Source organism: Panthera tigris, chromosome C2, assembly GCF_018350195.1.
Source record: "Panthera tigris isolate Pti1 chromosome C2, P.tigris_Pti1_mat1.1, whole genome shotgun sequence".
Lineage (NCBI taxonomy): Eukaryota > Metazoa > Chordata > Mammalia > Carnivora > Felidae > Panthera > Panthera tigris.
In genome coordinates this window covers 101,641,858-101,658,976 of record NC_056668.1, presented here as the reverse complement: position 1 = coordinate 101,658,976, position 17,119 = coordinate 101,641,858, and the positions used below count along the sequence as shown (strand labels likewise).

General features: G+C 37.2%; 1 pseudogene; it reads left to right on the top strand.

Moving 5' to 3' along the window:
- Positions 1-12,967: 12,967 nt before the first annotated feature.
- On the top strand, positions 12,968-15,370 carry LOC107180023 (annotated as a pseudogene).
- Positions 15,371-17,119: the final 1,749 nt, after the last annotated feature.

The following is a 17,119-nucleotide window of genomic DNA, read 5'->3' as shown; positions in this document are numbered from 1 at the left end:
TTAAAATGCACTTTTGTTAAATTAAAAATTCTAATTTAGGTTAGATTTTTGCTTCTGTGTATATGAAGAGAGAGGTGGCTTTTTATAGTTTATATTTAATAAGTTTAAGTATTCTCTTGGTCTAAGTAACTAAGTAGTATGTAATTAGACGGTGTCTACTCAGTTTGTAATTATTCCAAGATGATAAATAAGGGGGCACCTGAGTGGCTCAGCTGGTTGTGCATTTGACTCTTGATGTTGGCTCAGGTCATGATCCCAGGCATTCGGGGATTGAATCCCACTTTAGGCTCTGCACTGAGTGTGGAGCCTGCTTAAGATTCTCTCTCTCTGCCCCTCTCCCCTGCTTGCACCTTCTCTCTCTCTCTCACAAAATGACGTTGTTTGAAGTTTTTGTATAAGCCAACATTGCTTATTTTATGTATTTATATAATTTTTAATTAATTTATTTATTTTATAGAGCACACAAGAGAGAAGGGCGCAGGGAGATAGAGAAAGAATCTTAAGCAGGCTCCATGCTGAACACAGAGCCTGGCATGGGGCTCAATCCCATGACCCTGGGATCATGACCCAAGCCAAAATCAACAGTGGGATACTCAACCAACTGAGACACCCAGGCACCCCCAACACTGCTTATTTTAAATAAAGTTTCCTTTGCGTATTGGGTGCCATATCTTTATTTCTATCTTAGTCTGTTTAGGTTGCTATAACAAAATACCATAGGCTAGATGGCTTTTAAATAATAGATATTTCTCACAGTTCTGGATGCTAGAAAGTCAAAGATCAAAGCACCAACAGATTCCATGTCTGATCTGGACTGCTTCCTGGTTCATTAACAGTCATCTCTCTGTGTCCTCAAAGACAGAAGAAGTGAGGGAACTGTGGGATCCCTTTTATAAGGACACTAATAACATTCATAAGGGTAGAGCCTTTGCGACTTTATCACCTCCCAAAGGTCCCATCTCCTACAACCATCGTATTGCGGGTTAAGATTCAGCATATAGATGTTGGGGAGACACTCCAGACATTCATTCAATTACTCTGAATTATATCTCATGATACATGATAATTTGTCATGGATGTCTTATATTTTGGCAGTAATTTCCAATGTGTAAATACATTTGCATAGTCTATAGCATGTCTGAAAAATTATCATTGGCTTTTAATTAAATTTCTATTTTTCAAAAAAATCTGTAAGGTAACATGATTTGCTCTAGAAATTATGATTAATTAAATATATGTCTTATCTCAAATTTTATCTAAAAGTCAATATTAATAAAACAATTACAAATGTTTTTAAAAGCCCATGTAAATACTTTTATAAGACATGATAAATGAATCCTGGAAAATAAATACTGGTTAAGACTTTGGGATAATTGGAAAATATGGACTGTGCATCAAATGATAATGTAATATTAATGTTAAATTCTTGTGTGATTATTATGTTTATACAGGAGAAGCTTCTTGTTTTCATCATGATAAATGTTAGTGTTTAGGAGTAAAGTGCTATTCTAACTACAAATAATACTCACACAATTTATTACCAGATGATGTACATATGGGGAGAGTGAGAGCAGGAAAGGGAAGGAAAAAATAGGAAGAGAGGAATGTTAACAGTTCATGAATGTTTCAGGGAGTAAAAAGATGGCTATTTATTGTTGTTTTATTATTCTTACAATAGCCCAAAATGAAACTGGGGAGAAAAGGAAGGACAAAAATATGTTTCACAGATTCCAGTGCATGCCTTGTTTCACAACATGTGAATGATGATAGAAATCAAGTCCCATTATGTTTTTACCTTTGTAAAATGTTTCCACAAGTTGAACTCCCCTTATTTCCATATGAAACACCTACTAAAGAACAGAATAAAATAGCCATCATTGATTAAGGATCTATCCTTTTCCAGGTTTTATTTGTTTATTCATTCGTTCGTTCATTCATTCATTCATTCATTCTTTTGACTTTAGTAACCTCTTGGGTTAGGTCTACTTATGGTACTTCTTTTTAGAATAAGAAGACTCAAAGTGACTAACTAAGGTCACAATGTTACCAAGTAGGAAGGCCTGAAACCAAAGCCAGTTTCATTAAATTTCCAAAGCTTAGAATATTTGTGCTGCTCCAAAAAAATAAAATAAATTTGCAGTTGCCAGAGGCCAATGTGCTTTGCTGGTTAGTGATCAGGGAGGAGGAGAATGTCCTTCACCTGAATCCTAATCTTTACACTGCTCCTCCCAGCAATGATATTTCTAAGAAGAATGGCTGATATGTTATTTTCAAATAGCTGGCCTAGCTGCATTTTTATAAACTGTGCCTTTTTTTTTTTTTTTTACAAACAACTTGGCAAATAATCAAATGGTTTTATAAGCTCTTCCATTGTGTTCTCAGGAATGCTTATATAACCTGATAAGCCATTATTCAATGAGGAGTGTTGGCATTTTTATTTACATGATAGCTTCGGCCAATCTAAAGCAAGAAAGAAATCATAAAAATACCTCATTTGTAATGGCAATCTTGGTAGTAAGTGTGGATTTCCATATTGTTGTTTCAGGAAGGCAGAATGTTATCGGGTGTGAAAGCAACTGTATAAAGGATTAGAAGGCAGTCAGTTTCTAATTCACTAGCTCCCTATAATCAGAATCTCAGTCACTATATAAATCACTTATAAAGACAGAGTCCTTCATGGTGACACTTGGAAGCATTAAGTTTACCCTTAGTAAATCTATTTTGATCAATTTGTGAAATCCTTGCGTTTTTAAACATCAAACACGTGAGAAACAACTGCATGCAAGATTTAAAGTGCATATGATGTAGTACAAATTTCAGTTTATCACTTGATTGGTATTTGCTTTTTGGTATTTTCTTTTATCCCCTCCCCCCATTTTACTGATATATAATTGACACACAGCACTACACAAATATTAGGTATACAACATAATTATTTGACTTACATATATTGTGAAATGGTTAAGACAATACATTTAGTGTAACATTTACCCTCTTATATAGATACAAAAAAGAAAACAACATGTTTTTCCTCTTATATTGAGAACTTTTAGGATTTATTCTTAAGACTTTCAAATATACCATACAGGTGTGTTAACTGTAGTCATCATGTTGTATGTTACATCCCTAGGATTTGTTTGTAAGTGGACGTTTGTACGTTTTGATCACTTTTATCCAGTTCCCTCACCCACTCATCCCTTGCCTCTGATAACCACAAATCTTATCTCTTTTTGAATGATTTTTTGTTTGTTTATTGTGCAGGGTTTGCACATACAAGTGACATCACAAAGTATTTCTCTTTGTATGACTTATTTTACTTAGCATAACGTCCTCCAAGTCTATCCATTTTGTCACGAAGGACAAAATTTTCTTTTTAATGGCTGAATAGTATTCTGGCCTGTGTGTGTGTGTGTGTGTGTGTGTGTGTGTGTGTGTGTGCGCGCGCGCGCATGTGTATTCTTTATTCTATCCAGGGACATTTAATTTGTTCCCATATTTTGGCTATTTTAATTAATGCTACTCTGAATAGAGCATGCATGTATCTCTTCAACATGGTGTTTTCATTTCCTTTGGATATATTTCCACAAGAAGAATAACTGAATCATATAATAGTTCTGTTTTTAGTTTTTTGAGGAAACTCCGTACTGTTTTTCACTATACCAGTTTACAAACCCAACAGTGGTGCACCAGGATTCCATTTTCTCCATATGTATGCCCACATTTGTTGACAGCAGTGAGCTTGATGGAGGGCTCAAACCCAGGAACCATGAGATCATGACCTACCTGAGCTGAAGTTGGATGCTCAACCAACTGAGCCACCCAAGCACCCTATTCTTTGTTTCTTAATGTAGGCATTTATTGCTATAAACCCCCATGCTTTAAGCTGTTTTTACTGTATCCCATACATTTTGTGTACTTTGTTTTCATTTATTTGTTTCAAGATTTTTTTTATTTCCCCATTTAACTTCGTCTTTGATCCATTGTTATCCAGGACAGTATTGTTTATTTACTTGTATTCATGAATTGTCCAGTTTTCTTCCTGTTATTGATTTCTAGTTTCATACCATTATAGTCAGAGATTATAATTGGTATGATTTCAGTTTTCTTGAATTTTCAGAGACTTATTCATCATTTAGCATATGATCTATCTTAGAACATGTTCCTTGTGCACTTGAGAAAAATGTATTTTTCTGTTGTGGAGAGGAATGTTCTGCATACCTTTGTTAGGCCCATTTAGGATCATTTGTTCCAATTAGTTTCCTTGTTGATTCTCTGGATGTACTATTCCTTATTGAGGGTGGGGTATTAAAAATCCTCAGATTTTATTGATTTTTTTTTCTTCTTTTTTTCTTCTTTTTCTTCTTTTCTTCTGTTAGTTTTGCTGTTTATATTTATTTGTACCTATAATGCATGCCTAAATATTTACATTTGTTATATCTTCTTGATGGATTATCCCATCATTATACCATAATGACCTTCTTTGTCTCTTTTTATCATTTTTAGTTTGAAGGCTGTTTTGCCTGATTTCAGTAAAGCTACCCCTGCTTTTATTATTGTTGTTGTTGTTGTTGTTACTATTTGAAATACTTTTCTCATTCTTTGACTCTCACTCTCTATGTGCCTTTAAGGCTAGGGTGAGTCTTTGATAGGCAGCATATCATTGAATCTTTTATTTTTTCCAATTGTTCGATGCCTTTGGATGGGGAAATTTAATTTATTTACATGTAATGTAATTACTGATAAGTAAGGATTTACTATTGCCACTTTGGTAATTTTTTTCTGGCTGTTTTGTAGATCCATTTTTTCCTTTCTTCTCATTCAACTGTGTGTGTATGTTTGGTCTTTTGTATCAGTATGTTTTGACTGCTTTTTCATGTTCTTTTGTGTAATTACTACAGGTTTTTCCCATGTGATTACTATGAGGCTTACATTTAAAAATCTAAGGCTTATAAAATCTTATTTTAAACTGATGGCAACTTAATTTCAATAGCATCCCTAAACTTGATACTTTTATTTATCTTCCCCATCACATTTTGGGTTATTGATATTATAGTTTACTCATTTTGTATTGTGTAAGCAGTAAATATATTGTTGTAATGTATTAGGGTTGTATTTAGGGTTATATATTAGGGTTACATTTAGTAATTTTTTTCATTTGTATTTACCTATTTATTTTTAAAAATATTTACCATTTCCAGTGAATTTTATACTACCTTTTATGTTTTTTATTATTTTAATTAGTGTACTTTTACTGCCACTCAAAAAACTCCTTTTAACAATTTCCTATAAGGTAAATGTGGTGGTTATGCACTCCCTGTGACTTAGTTTTTTTGGGAAAATCTTTATCTCTCCTTCATTTCTGAAGGACAGCATTGCCAGGTATAGGACTCTTGGTTGGCAGGCTTTGTTATTTCAGTATTTTGATTTAATCACTTTATTGTATCCTAATGTGATAAGCTTCTATTGAGACATTTGACAAAGTCTTAACTTGTGAAGTTTTCAGCCATCATTGCTTTAAATGTACTTTCTGTCTCTTTCTCTTCTGGAATTTCCATAAAGTAGATATTGTTTCCATTGATTGTGTCCTATAATTCCCAAAGCTTTCTTCATTCTTTCTCATTCTCTTTTTCTTTTTGAATCTCTAACCAGATAATTTCAAATGTTCTGTCTTCTAGGTCAGTGATTCTTTCTTAAAATCTTATTTTGCAGATCTTGTTTGAATTCTTCAGTTTAGTTACTAAAGTTTTGAGCTCTAGGATTTCCAGTTTTTTAATGGTTTCAATGTCTTTGTTGAATTTCTTGTTTTGTCCATGAATTGTTTTTCTAATTGTAGTTAGTTGTTTGTCTGTTCTTATAGTTCACTAAACTTGAAGATAATTATATTGAATTTTTGACAGTTCATCTCTCTTTCTTTAGAGTCAGTTATTGGAGCTTTATTACTTTTCTTTGGTAGTGCCATGTTTACCTGATTTTTGTGATCCTGTTTATTATGTTGGTATCTGCCCATTTGAGTAAGCAGTATCCTGTTCCATACCTTACAGGTTCACTTTGGCAGAAACATCTTTTCACCAGTCAACACAGTTTAGGTTTCTGGATCTATCTGTTGTGATGTCCTTGGTCTTGCTACCAGGGTCTATTTTTGGTGAGGATGCAGCCTGAGCTCTGAAGTTGGGATGGCAGTTGCCACTGGCTATGAACAGTTTGATAGGACTGCTGGTTTGGTTCCCCACCCAAATAGGCCATAGGATTGGCTTCATCAGACTTCCTAGGTGATCAGAATTGCGTATGATACTCAGCAATAGGCAAGACTATGAATTAGCTCCCTTCCCCGGTAGAGTAGCAGAGTTGCTCCTAGGGCCTCCATAGTTCATTGTTTGGGAACATAAATTAGGCAAGCCTGTGCACTGAATTTCCTGGCCAGAAGGAGCCACCTGTTTTGCTCTATAGATGGCCTAAGCCATGGGATGTGTTCTTTGTTCAAGTGCCCCTGTATGCTGGGCTGTTGGATGGGTTACACAGATTTCAGTGTGCTCTGATTTAGTTCCCTGATGAGGTGATCTGAAGGCTGTATTTAGTGATGTGTAGGACTGAATTGATTTCTCTGACTAGGCCAAGCAGAAGAACTGACTCCAAGTGTGGCCAGTCTCTTTGTTTGTGGTCTTGAATTGAGCCTACCCACTCCTCAATTTTCCTGACCGAATGGGGCCATTGGCTTTGTTCTGAATGATCTACTCTGTTAGGATCTCTGCTCCAATGTTGGTGGACTATACAGCTTCCAGGTATTCTAGCCAGGTTTTCTGGTCAGGCATGGCTGGGAGCTATACTTGACAGTGGGTGGGGTTTTGAATTTGCTCCCCTGCCTAGGCAGGGACCGACTAGCCTCCAGGGCCTGGCTCTTTGTTTGAAGACCAAATCAGGCAGACCTGTACACTGCCAAGTTCCCTGGTCAAACTGTGCCACTGTCTTGACTCTACAGATGAATAAAGATGGTGGTTGGAACTACCTGGGCACTGCAGGTAGGAACTCAGTCTGCCAAAATCTGAGTGATGGTTATTGCAAGCCTCTATCTCTTTTCTTTTCACTGGATTCCCAGTGGTTAGCTCTGCATATCCTCACACAATCACTATAGAATGAGACTGAATTAGAGGCTCCCAAGAAGTGAGTGATCCACAACACTGAAGGAATTGCATACCTGTCTTAGCCTCTTTTTACCCATTGAAATACCTTAGGCATAAGGAAAACCAGTCATGTTATGTTGCACCAGCCTGAATGGAGAGCAGTTTTTTTTTTCAAAAACCATCCATCCAATGTGGTCTGTCTTGGGACCCCAGCTGCTTCTCTCAGAGACAATGAGCTGGGCAGCTAGGCAGTTGGATATTGGCCTCTGATGATCTCTGAGAACATGAACTGGAATCTGGAGGCAGTAGAGGCTCAGAAGAGCTGCTGGCAGCAGCTCTGGGATGATATACAAAAGTGACTGCAGGAAGAGCCCAACTATAGCCCCCAGCACTTCCCTAATATTCACTGGGTCTTGCTGATGATCCCTAGCTCTTTGTGCAGTGGTCCTCCCTCATCAGGGGACCATTCCTCCCAACTTGCTTCACAGTATTTGAGAAACAAAAATCACTCTTTAGCAAATGGTGCTGGGAAAACTTGACAACAACCTGCAGAAGAATGAAGTTAGAACACTTTCTTACACCATACACAAAAATAGATTCAAAATGCATGAAAGACCTAAATGTAAGATATGAAGCCATCAAAATCCAGAGGAGAAAACAGGCAACAACCTCTTTGACTTCAGCTGCAGCAACTTCTTACTTGACATGTCTCCAGAGGCAAGACAAACAAAAGCAAAAATGAACTATTGGAACCTCATCAAAATTAAAAGCTTCTGCATAGCGAAGGAAACAATCAGCAAACCTAAAAGGTAACCAATGGAATTGGAGAAGATATTTGTAAATGGCATATTGGATAAAGGGTTAGTATCCAAAATCTATAAAGAAATTACCAAACTCAACACCTGAAAAACAAATAATCCAGTGAAGAAATGGGTAGAAGACATGAATAGACACTTTTCCAAAGACATGCAGATGGCAAACAGACACACGAAAACATGTTCCACATCACTCATCATCAGGGAAATACAAATCAAAACCACAATGAGATACCACCTCACACCTGTCGTGGCTAAAATTAACAACTCAGGAAAAAACAAATGTTGAGGATATGGAGAAAGGGGAACCCTCTTGCACTGCTGTGGGAATGCATACTGGTGCAGCCACTCTGGAAAACAGTATGTGGAGGTTCCTCAAAACATTAAAGATAGAACTACACTATGACCAGCAATTACACTACTAGGAATTTATTCAAAGGATACAGGAGTGATTCAAAGAGGCACATGCACCCCACTATTTATAGCAGCACTATCAACAATAGTCAAATTATGGAAAGATCCCAAATGTCCATCAACTGATGAATAGATAAAGAAGATGTGTGTGTGTGTGTGCGCGCACGCGCGTGTGTATGTGTGTGTGTGTGTGTGTGTGTATATACATATACACACACACACACATACATATACAATGGAATACTACTCAGCCACGAAAAAGAATGAAATCTTGCCATTTGCAACAATGTCAATGGAAATGGAGGGTATTATGCTAAGCAAAACAAGCTAGATACAGACAGATATCATATGATTTCACTCATATGTGGAATCTGAGAAAGCTAACAGATGACCATAGGGGAAGGGAAGGAAAAATAAGGTAAAAACAGAGAGGGAGGCAAAACATAAGAGACTCTTAAATACAGAGAACAAACTGAGGGTTGATTGGGATGGGTGTTGGGGAACTTGGGAGAATTGGTAATGGGTATTGAGGAGGTAACTTGTTGGGATGAGCACTGCTAGTTATATATTAGTGATGAATCATGGGAATCTACTCCTGAAGCCAAGACTACAATGTATGTTAGCTAACTTGAGAAAATAAGTAGATAAATAAATAAAAGTCAAATTTTACTCTTTCAAAAAAGAAGTCTCTGTGATACTAGTGGCTGCTTCAGTCTCACCCCTGTGTTCTAGGCTTTTTTCAGGTGTACCTTGTCCAGGAATGGTTGTTAGTTGTTCTTCTGAGGGAAAGCAAAGGTAGGAATAATTTATGTTGCCAACTTCGTAACATTACTTCTCTAGTATTTTCCGTCATTGGTGTATCTCTCTGTTATTGGGCAATAAACATTAAACTATTATTTGCATTAATTTGACATGTATTTAAGTTAGAGGGGTATTTCTGTGTGTCCTCTTTAGGCTCAAATTTTTCTATACATTGGTTTTTATAATATAGGTATTTTAGTTAGCCTTATATATGGTATACAGCATGGCTTCTATCTGAAAAGCGTATGAAATAATATATCTCATCAAAAGAGCAAATATTCGAAGGCCATACTCAAATTCTTTGGTTTTGATATTCAGTTATTTAAGTACATTTTCATACACACACTCAAAGATCTCTTTCAGAAGTACCTCAAAATAAGTAATTGCAAAGGTAGCTCCTTGAAAATATTAAAGCCCTTCTTTTAAGACAGAAGTATGCTTGAGAGCCTAGAAAGGACACTTATGCAAGTGTATTATATAAATTGTAAAATCGACTTGCTCTATGCTCATCTGTGAATTTTGTAAATCATGCAGAGCCAAGTGTAGGGAAAAAGGCATTTTAGTAGCTTTCTACTTTTGGGGTGTCTGGGTGGCTTAGTTGGTTAAGTGTCCAATTTCAACTCAGGTCATGATCTCACGGTTCATGAGTTCGAGCCCCACGTCAGGCTCTGTGCTGACAGCTCAGAGTCTCTAGGGCCTGCTTCGGATTCTGTATCTCACTCTCTCTGCCCCTCCCCCACTCACGGTCTGCTTCTCTCTCTCTCTCAAAAATAAACATTAAAAAAATAAAATAAAATAGTTTTCTACTTTCTAGTTCTTCCCCTTCAGCTCATAGGGGAAATAGTAACTCCTTTCTGTGTTTAACAAACCAAAAAAGAACAAAAGAAAATATGTATATATATATATATGTATGTATATATGTATGTATATATATATATATGTATTAGCATTGTATATATGTATATACATATAAAAAACCAAAAAAGAAGAAAATATATATACATACATATATAATATATATTAAGCAAAACTATATATATACACATATATGTGTGCATATATATATATATGCATATATATATATGCACACATGTATGTATACACACATACATGTATATTTGATTTCTACCTGTGAACCAATTCAGCACAGATAATCCTGAAAGCATTTACAATAAGCAAAAAGAAAACCTGGTGAGCTTGTTTTAACTCTTTTGTTCACTCCCTCATTTAAAGTCATGAAACTTATAAAAGGTCAGAACTGGTATTCAATGGATAGCTAAGGAGCATTGGGAAGTAGGGCAGTAAGGCTTATACTGTGGAAATTTTTAGAGGGATAGACAATGGGCCTCCAGAGGAGTGTCAGCTGCTTGAGATTAGGATCAAATTATTCGTGTGGGAAGATAATTCCACTTGCTTTTGTACAAAAGGGAGAGTACGGTGTTAGTTGACACTGCCACAGCATCTTTGTGCTATTTGGTCTATTTCAAAGTGCATCCCTTTGGCTGTGGTACTTCTGATTAACTTCATAAAGTCATTTTTAAGTAAGTTACACATGTTTTAAAGTTGAAAACTGAATTAGTAAAAAGAATGGGATTAAAAAAGAATTTTAAAGTAAAACACCAAATGGACACTAAACCAACATTAGTAAAAATTGGACACATGGATACAATGACTGAGGACTTTTTTCTTTTTTTAAAAAAGTTCATTTATTTTAAGAGAGACAGAGACCGTGTTAGAGAGGAGACAGAGAATCCCAAGCAGACTGCACTGCCAGCACAGAGCCTGATGCAGGGCTTGGACCCCTGAAACCGTAAGATCATGACCTGAGCCCAAACCAGGAGTCAGATGCTTAATCAACTGAGTTTGTGTGCCCCAGAACTTTCTTTATTTCTCAATTAAAATAGCTAGAAGCAGAAGAACATGTTCTGAGTAGTAAGTTTTAGGTTTACTACTGGAAGCATTCTAAGTATGAAGGACTCTATTATTATCTCTTTTCAAAGAGTCTGAACTTAGAATCATGTATCATTTTTGTTTTCCCAATGATCAGTTACAGTGTCATCTCTTACTCTCTTACCCCACCCCCCTCCACCCTCCAGCTTAGCTTCATACAGGCAGGGTTACACAGCAGCCACAGATTGCATGAAATTAACTGGGACATTCTAAACAGATGTTGCCAGCCAGAATGGAGCTAAATTCTAATGACTCATCAATGTGAAGCTGTTTTGGAAAACAAGGCTTTGCTCCCCCAAATAAAGAGTGGTTTACAAGAATTCTTACTAAACCTATTTTTTTGTTTTGTTTTGTTTTGTTTTCATGGTAGTTCTTTCCAGTCTGCCCTCAATGTATAAAGTATTTGTCTATTTACTTTTCTATGTTCAGTATGGTGCTAGACACATTGTTTTCACTCTCTTTTTTACTTCACAATAATACTGCTTAAAAGCTTGATTTTAATGGTGTTTTAGTCAGCCTGAGATGCCATAACAAAATACCTACCATAGATTGGGTGGCTCGAACAACAGATAACTATCCTCTCACAGCCCTGGATACCGGAATTCCAAGATCATGGTACCAACAGGGCTGATTTCTGGCAAAGCTTATCTTCTTGGTTTTCAGATAGTCACCTTCTCATGATCAGGAGTGATTGGGGTTTTGAATTACAGTGTGGACTTAGGTGGACTTATGGGTAGATTCTGATGAATTGAAGACCTTGAAACTTCATTATGAGCTTCTCTTGTGGGTAGAAGTAGCAGAATCCTCCCCAATGAAGGGATTAGCTAAGTATTGCCTTATCTCTCCATAGAGATCTCACCTGACTGTGGCTTTTTAGGTGGATGCCTGTTCTCAGTTTCTACATCCGTTACTTTTCCCTGTGCTTAGACTTCCAACTAGATGCAGCAGACTACAAAATCCCAGCAGACCATAAAAGGATGACTATAAAGTCTAACCTGACAGGATGCACCAGACAAAACAAAGAATTATGGAATTTTACCAGGCTATATTGACACAGACCTGATAAGTTCAGGTGAGAATAAGTTTAAGAGCCCTATACGAGGGATTAAAAAATATATATTTTTAGGTCTGGCTGAATTGATTTCATGTGGGTACACTGATCAAAAAGACCCTGAGCAATAAATTCTGGACATTAACAATATTGAATCTGTTATTTTGAACATGAGAAGACAGCTCTAACACTTTACTCATTTGTTTGAAGAAAACCTGGGCTCAAAAGTGGCCTACATTAAATGAAGTTGGGATTTCAGAACATACTTGTTATCCTCTAAAGGGAAAATCTAAAGGTTCAAGGAGATGAGTGTAAATATAAACTTAACTATGTTTGATCTCGCTATTCCTTAGCTGTCACCTGGGAATGTCCAGAGGACATGTCCTCCACTAATAACACCTTTGAATGTTTGAAAAGCATCCACCTCACTGGAAAAGCTCTATATTGGGGTGACTGGGTGGTTCAGTTGGTTAAGCACCTGACTCTTGTTTTCAGCTCAGGTCATAATCTCACAGTTTGCAAGTTTAAGCCCTGCATCAGGCTCTGTGGGGACAGCATGGAGCCTGCCTGGGATTCTCTCTCTCCCTCCTCTGCTCTCTGTCTCTTAAAATAAATAGACTTAAAAAAATTTAAAGAAAAAAAATAAAGAGCTCTGTATTAATTGGCTGTTATCTGCGAGAGAGCAGTTTTTTTTTTTTTTTTTTTCCAAAAACCATCCATCCAATGTGGTCTGTCTTGGGACCCCAGCTGCTTCTCTCAGAGACAATGAGCTGGGCAGCTAGGCAGCTGGATATTGGCCTCTGATGATCTCTGAGAACATGAACTGGAATCTGGAGGCAGTAGAGGCTCAGAAGAGCTACTGGCAGCAGCTCTGGGATGATATACAAAAGTGACTGCAGGAAGAGCCCAACTATAGCCCCCAGCACTTCCCTAATATTCACTGAGCCTTGCTGATGATCCCTAGCTCTTTGTGCAGTGGTCCTCCCTTATCAGGGGATACTGTAAGATACTGTCACTGCAGGGAGTTTTCAGATGTAAATGGGATGATAGAATCCCAGGGCTGCAGATGGAGCTTCATCATCAGAAGCTGGGTGAACATGGTCATTGTAAGGGGCAGCAGAGTTTGCAGTAATCAGAATCTTTTGACACAGATCTTTGATCGGGGCTGAGTGTAGGGACGCTAGGATTGAGATAGATGACTGTTTCACTAAACTCAAGTGAGAAAACTTCATGATTTACTCAATTTCCAGACTTGAGCCAATTCACAGACCTATATTGTGAACTTTGAATCAACTAAGTGGTTTGTTCCATTGTGAATATACGACTTCTAGCTATGCGTCAAAGCCACCTGCTCTAATTAAGAACATTCCAAGACAACAGGCTTAGCTTGGAGGAAATCTAGGGCAAGCAGCGATTCTTTAAGGATGTTTTATAAATCACATATTCTCATATTCCATTGGCCTGAAATACTATCACAGCAATATGTCACTGCTCAGGAAGTTGAGGATGTAATCTCAGAACTAAGAACCTATATATATGCCTATTAAAACTTCAAGAATTCTACTAAAACCAAAAATGAATAATGAATAAAAAATAGCAGTATCTGTTAAAGCATTAATAGTGCTTCCTTCCCTCCCCATTTTACTTCTTTATTTTTAACTTAATATAGATTAACAACTTTCTTTCTTAATGCTACTTATCACTGCCTACTTGAGATAACAAATATATTTGGAATTATTAATGATGGATTTTTTAATAAAACAGATTTTTTTAACATGTAATTTCCAAAAGTTCATCATAAGTCTGTGCCATAAAGCCTATTTCAGTAAATATCAGAGTTGAACTTACAGAACCAATTTTTCTTAACCACGATGAGAGATACTAGAAATCACTAACAAGAGATAATTGAACACTTTGTCTCTGAGAAAACACCAAATGGTGGATAATGCTGGTGCAGGACCCTAGAGGACCCCAGAGTGGGAGACCTTGGAGGCTTCAGCAGTGGCATCCGTGGGCCAGGTTGGGGCTGCAGCTGAGGCCCCGCAGCTCACAGAGACAAGGCAGAGGACAAAGAGTGAATCCCTGTCAACAAGCGAGGCCACTTGGCCAAAGACATGAGGATTAAGTCCCTGAAAGATATCTATCTCTTCCCCATGCCCATCATGGAATCCAAAATCATTGACTTTTCCTGGGGGCATCTCTTAAGAATGAGGTTTTGAAGGTTATGCCTTTGCAAAAGCAGACCCATGTTGGCCTGTGGACAGGGTTCAAGGCATTTGTTGCCATTGGAGATTCCAATTAACACCTTAGGGGCACCTGGGTGGCTCAGTCAGTTGAGCATGTGACTTCAGCTCAGAGCCTGGAGCCTGCTTCTGATTCTGTCTCCCTCTCTCTCTGCCCCTCTCATGCTCACACTCTCTTTCTCTCAAAAATAAATAAAAAGAACATTAAAATTTTTCTTAAAAACATTATAAACAATGGACATATTGGTGTGGGTGTTAAGTGTTCCAAGGAGGTAGCCACTGCCATCCCTGGGGCCATCATCCTGGATAAGCTTTCCATCGCCTTATGCAGTGAGGCTACTGGAAGAACAAGATTGGCAAGCCCCACACTGTCCTATACAAGGTGACCAGCCCCTGTGGCTCTGTGCTGGTGTACCTCATCCTGGCTCCCAGAGGTATTGGCATTGTCTAGGCCCCTGTGCCCAAGAAGCTACTGATGATGGCTGGTATTGACAATTGCTATACCTTGGCCAGGGGCTGCATTGTCACCCTGGGCAACTTCAAGAAGGTCACTTTTTTTTTTTAAAGTTTATTTATTTATTTTGAGAGAGAGAGGTAGAGAGAGAGGGAGAGAATTCTAAGCAGGCTCCATGCTGTCAGCCTGGAGCCTGACTTGGGGCTCAAACTCACAAACCATGAGATCATGACCTGAGCAGAAATCAAGAGTTGGCCACATAACCATCCCATGTTGCCCACATAACCAGTAGTTATTTTGGCCACATAATGAGTGGCCCAGTTGCCCACAGAGCCATCCATGCATTCCTGACAAGGCCACTGTTGATGCCATTTCCAAGACCTACAGCTGTCTTATTCCTGATCTCTGGAAAAAGACTGTGTTCACTAAGTCTCCTTATCAGGCATTCACAGACTGTCTTGTAAAGACGGATACTCAGAATCTCCTTGCAGAAGACCCAGGCACCAGCTGTGGCTACCACATAGTTTTATACAAGAAAAATAAAGTTAATTAAAGCCTGTTTAAAAAAAGAGGGAGAGATAATCGGACAAAAACCTTGTTTTCAAATTAAATAATAATATACTTTAATTCATGGTTCTAAATAAATAATAGTGAAAATTTAAAAATACTTATAATAATGAACCAAAAATGCACATGAGATGAAGCTAATGCAGTTGTGCTTCATCTAAATGCTTATATAAGAAAAAACAAAATTATAAAAACAGAGCTAAGTGCCCAGGGTAACAACTTAGGAGGAAACAGCAAAATAAGAAAGATCAATATAGGGGCACCTGGGTGGCTCAGTCGGTTAAGCATCCGGCCTCGGCTCAGGTCATGATCTCACAGTTTGTGAGTTCAAGCCCCGCATTGGACTCTGTGCTGACATCTCGGAGCCTGGAGCCTGCTTCAGATTCTGTGTCTTCCTTTCTCTCTGCCCTTCCCTTACTCATGTTCATTCTCTCTCTCTCTCAAAAATAAATAAACATTAATTTTTTTAATAAAAAAATAAAGATCAATATAAAACTTTACTGTTCTACAGTAAAGCATTTCCGTCAGTATGCTGTTTTCCTATCAACTGCTAAGAACAAAAGTAAAGTTACTTTTCAACTTGTAATTCTAACACGCAGTTCAAAATTCACATGCCCAAACTTGAGCTCTAACCTGTTGACCTTGTCTTCTTCATTTCAATGAAGGTGAACTCTAGTCCTCATAACTCTAGTCACTCATAACAAATATTTGGGCAGCCAATTTGAATTCTCTCTTCTACCACTGATCCATAGACAATATTTTTTTTTTTCTGACTTCAGAGTAAGTCTGGAATCTGATCACTTAGAAACACTTTCACAGCATTAAAATGGAAGAAATTGCTAATAATGCTGGTACCATCAGTGACTCAAACAAATATTTTGCCAGAATGTGAGAACATGAAAGTGAAACAGTACATATTGTACATTCTGTTTACAAGATGTCCTAAAACTGGTCTATAGTTTCAAAAAAAAAAATCGAAACAATGATTCTCTCTGGTTGGGATATTGACTGAGAAGAGATGTGATAGAACTTTCTAGTAATGGAATTTTTCTACTGATGACTATATAGTTTATCCAGGTATATGCATTATTAAAAATTCATTGAGTTTTATTATTAAAATGTGTTCAGTCACTATATGCAAATTTTACATGGCACCATGGGAGCAAGTATTTAGTTTCTAGGTTTGTTTTTCACATCAGTATGGGTAAAAAAGCCTAAAACTACTCTTTGTTATACTAGGCTTAAGCAAATGAGTTAATACTTTGAGGATAATAAAAGTTGTATTTCTCTATGTGGTGAAAGGAGTTAAAGATGGGGAAATTTGAAAAGGCTAGAATGAAACTTGTTGCATAGAATTGGGGATATCAGGATAGACTCATTACATAGATAAAGAGAGATATAGATATATAGATATATATCTAGACTCATTTTATAGATCTATCTATATGCTATATGTATGTATACATTTATGTATCTGTTCCTATATCTGTTTACACAAAGGACCTAAAAACAATGATACACCAGTGACAATGAGCATTCCTAAAATCCAGTTTTTGGTTCCTAAATAAAATTCTCCACTGAAATAAACCAAGAGAAATAGTCTGTTCCAGAGTGTGGCTGGTAAAGTAGAAGTTGAACCTGGTATTTATTTTTACACTGGAAAGTGAGGAAGTAATAAAATAATTACAGGACCATGTCAAAAGGAC